Below are 4512 nucleotides of genomic sequence, written 5' to 3'. Positions count from 1 at the left end.
ACCCTCTTACTTTTTCTCAAAACAATGCAACATTTTTATTCACACACCCACGATAGGCAGTGCAGGCTTTAAATGAAAGCTCACCTGCCAAATCACAGCACAAGCCATCCCTCAGGGCCTGCACCAAATATCTTGCTATTGCAACCCAGTCGAGTCCCAGACAGACAACCTCTTGAGCAAGTCACCCCAGCACTGAGCACTCTGCCAAGAACCCCATTCTATGCCAGTGGGGAGGCATCATTAGCACCCACCAGTGTCCTGTTCCCAAGAGCACTAGATATGACACTACTGGGACATTCACTCAGACCATCACACTAGCAGTGTCTTCAGCTAAACACCCCACTGGGGCCTCACTCCCACCATCCTTCCTGGTTCTCATCCTAGCAGCACAAAGAGGAAACCCCTTTAATTGAGATGGCCCAGCAGGCGGCACTTCGGTGGAAGGTTCTCCCTCCCACTTATACTAAAGTACATGGATTGTGGATACATAAAATTATAAAATAAATATTAAGAACAGTTTATAAAAAATGCTGTAGTGTAAACATCATCCCGACTGCACAGGCTTACCCCTCTTATTTATACAGCTGGAGGTGGTCCTCGCCACCTTGATTACAGTTATTGCTATCAATGTTCATTGCCAACTCTTCAACTTTCCCTCTTGGCACTACACTTCTTCACCAAGCGTCCGGTGCTAGCAACATGTGATGAACTGCACTTCTTTCCTAATAGCCTTCAATAGAAGTGTCCCAGCATTGTCCCACTCAGCACTGGCACTGGCTTGCAGTCTTTTCTTTCTTGGGAGTGAAGTTATGAACCCTAAAAACCACCTTCACTCCATCCCAGCCTTCAGAAGGGACAACCATACCTCGGTCTACAGCCCCATGGGTGACCGCATCATAGATTTTGGTTGCAAGGGTGTGGAATAGGTGGTCTACGTTTAAGTTGCTCTTGGCTGATGTTTCGATGTAGGTCATGCCCAGATGAGCAGCCCAGGCTGCAGCCTCCTCACTAGGCACAAGATAGCCAGAATCCTGGTCGCTTTTCTGTCCCACCAGCACAAAGACAGCCCGTTCGGAAAGCACATTCATGGCCTCCATATACCAGTCGTCCAAGGAAAGGAAGGTGGACCGATTACTCCGATCAAAGACCAGGAGAACACCAACAGCATTAGGATAGAAAGACCGTGTAATGCACCTGAAGCGCTCCTGCCCCGCAGTGTCCCACATCTGCAGCTTGACCCGCACGCCGGGCGCCAGCGTCAGCATCTTCACGTGGAACTCCACGCCCAGGGTGCACACCGCCTGCTCCAGGAAGGACTTCTCGGTGTAGCGCTGCACCAGCGACGTCTTCCCCGCCGTGGCGTCCCCCAGCAGGATGACTCGGAACTGGTAGTGCCAGTCGGCGGCGCGGACGGGGGCAGGGGAGGTGCGGTGGTGGCGGTCCATGCCTGCAGAGCCAAGCGGTGTTTGTAGTGGTCCCATTCACTGCCTGCCTGTGGGGAGGGCCGGGGGCTCCAAACAACTCGACGAAGCCACGCCCTCCCCACACTTCTAGCTCTGCCCACTCTCCCTGTTCCCCATGGCTTTCCTCTCTCTCTTTCGGCCACCCCCACCCTTTCACCCGGGAAGATCGTGCTTGGCCTCCTCCTCCGCCTTCTTCCTCTGCAGGCCCCGGTCCGCCAGGGTCATCAGGTAGGCCCACACCTCGCTCCTCGGCCGGGGGGCACGAGCGGGCCCTGGGGGGGCCTGGAGCGGCCCGGGAGAGGTCCAGACGGAGCCGCTGTGTCCCGCCCGCCTCCATGGAGCTGTGTCCAGGCTCAGCCTCCAGGAAAGAAGCGGGAGGGGGCGGGAAAGGGGGAGGAGAGAGCTGACGACGGCCGGCCGGGGCAGAAGGCGGGCATCAGAGAGAAGCGGGAGGGGGCGGGAAAGGGGGAGGAGAGAGCTGACGACGGCCGGCCGGAGCAGAAGACGGGCACCAGGAACAAGCGCGGGAGAGAACGAGGGGGGCGGGAGAGTACACGAACGGCGGGAGGGGGGCGGGAGAGGACGAGGGAGGCGGGAGAGGGGCAGCTAGGAACAAATAAGGAGACCCGAGCAGCAAGGGAGGTGCCGGCAATGCCGGAACAGACTCAGGGGCGTTCCCGGCGTCGCGTGACGTCGGCAAAAGCCAAAGAATCTCGGGAACGCCCCCGTGTCTGGTCCGGCATTGATGGACAGGCCCCTCGTCCAATGGCTAGGCTCCATTTATGGAGCTAGCCAATGGGACGGGGGGCGTGTTCCAGAGTGCCTTACTGTACTCAATAGATTTCTCTGGAGGAGGAGCCTAACGGCTCCGCCCCCCAGCGAAACCTAAAAAGGGCTGCAGAAGAGCGAAGAGATTCCCCTCTGAGTTGCTCAGACGACCAACCAGTTAGAAAGGGTCTGGCCATTCACTGCTCCCCCAACCCCCCCAGGACAAACACAGAATATTGGCTATGTGTCTTCCTCTATGGATGGTTCCACCCGAAGAGAAACTTAACACATGGAGAAGCATATTTGCATGCATTTACACCAGCATGCATGCACACCTTCATTGGCAGGTCTCAATGAGGTACTAAAACAAGTACAGAATGAACACGAAGCTGCACCAGTTCTGGACTTAGGAATGAAGCTAATGGGGAACTTTTCTACAGTTTCCTCATCCTGAGCAACATTAAGGGAGCAGCTTCAGCTCTGGCAGTATACCAGAGTCTGGAAGCAGTTTCAGATTGTGAACCAGAACAACTAAAAACAAATGCAGAAGTTAACCCCTCGGTGGGCCATGATATGTTAAGTTCACGAGCCGTTAAGCCACATTTAAAACCTTAAAGTGCATTCAGGTAATAATAAACCTGCAACAGAAGGCAGGAAGAAAGAGTAGTAGAGTGCAAAGACGAACTAGAGCTCAGGCATCTTGGTAATCTGGTGGGAGTGGCTATAATTTAACGGACCCTGAGCAGTTTAAAAAAAAAACAGAACGGTATCAGTATTATGATGTCCACTCGCTGCGTTCTTTTTAGGACACGGATAGCAAACAAGCAAAGAGAGGGAGTTGATCCAAGTAGCGCAGAAAGGAGTATAGTAAATAAGAAAAGGGAAAACAGAACGAGAGACTGAAGTCAGCATGAATAGGGAAGAGAAAGGATTGGACTTTAAAATTTCAGTTAAAAAGAAAGTAGCAGGACTTTCTAACAAACATGCCAATCCAACAACGGATTTCATTACAAGACCGGAGGCTACCATTATGCAAATACTTTTATTTGCTGCCCAAACATGCAGCCCTTTAAAGAATATTATTACATCACAATAAAATAGAACTTTAACAACATAACAACTTTGTTGAGCAGGCTCCTATCTTCCTCTTTTGTTCGCTGCTCTGACACAGATAAGTACTACTTTTTTTCTAGCATACCATCTTAGCTTATTTATAGATATTTTGGTATGTTTTAGATGTATTTTATGACTCTACTATTACTGAATAACTAACGTTTACTTATTTATTCGATTATTTGAAGAATTTGCTTTAAAATTGTTTAATTAACTTGCTTAACATCATTTTAGCAATAATTGTCTTCTTAGATGATAGCATTCCCCAGTCCAATTTATGGTCGGGATTAGCCTTTTCATTTCTGTTTACCTTATGAGATCGATAGAAATTAATTTGTGGTAGGTATTCGAATATTTGTAAAATTGACTTATGTACAGTCTGTTTTTTTCTGAACCTTCTATGACTCGAATGAGTGAGGACCCCTAAGTGATTAGAAGCGCATCTCTTTCTAAAAAAAAAAGACAAAACGAAGAGCAAACGGAAACGCTGACATACTTATTTGATCCCCCGTGTCTCTTAGCAACCTAGAGACGCGGGTACGTGCCAGCTCGACGTCGGGCCCTGCGCATGCCCATTATGCTCCTTGACACCTCACGCGTCTCCTAGCAACAAGCTGGGAGACGCGGAGACGCAGAAACGCAGAACATCCTCGCGCAATGCGCGAAGATTTGTTCAAATACTTTCCTGGTCTCCATGGTTACACCTTTCTCGAGAGTGTAACGGAGACGGAGGGTACGGAGCTCATACAGAAAGCCTAAATCTAAAAACGAATCGAAAATAATAATACTTACAAGATTTAAAACTGGAAGAAGATCGCCACCTAATCAGCAGAAGAGTTTCTTCCTTTAAGATAAGTGAAGAACTCATTTTTAGGGCTCGCCTGCTGATGCGTATGCGCATAGCTGGCGAAGCTCTAAAGTGGCTTATACAGAGTTTAAACAACTGGCGATTCCATGCCGTGCATGTGCGCTTTTTAGGTCATTGCGCAAGCCCTAAAAAGTGCGTGCACAATGCCACCAGCCGCCTGACTGCCTGCCTCGCATTACCACATCAAAGGCAGCCCAGCCTCCCTCCCACAGCTTCTCAGCGTGCGCTAATTATTCACGGACGGCCGGCCGTACTTTCAGTTCCGTGTCTCCTTTTATTTGCTCTCTGATGCTTGTTGGT

At 50.1% G+C, this 4512-nt stretch overlaps 1 pseudogene; it reads right to left on the bottom strand.

Moving 5' to 3' along the window:
- Positions 1-300: 300 nt before the first annotated feature.
- LOC147663681 (ras-related protein Rab-39B pseudogene) lies at positions 301-1501 on the bottom strand (annotated as a pseudogene).
- Positions 1502-4512: the final 3011 nt, after the last annotated feature.

This window comes from Lissotriton vulgaris, unplaced genomic scaffold (genome assembly GCF_964263255.1).
Source record: "Lissotriton vulgaris unplaced genomic scaffold, aLisVul1.2 SCAFFOLD_8145, whole genome shotgun sequence".
Taxonomy (NCBI): Eukaryota; Metazoa; Chordata; class Amphibia; order Caudata; family Salamandridae; genus Lissotriton; species Lissotriton vulgaris.
This window is presented reverse-complemented; position numbering and strand designations above follow the sequence as displayed.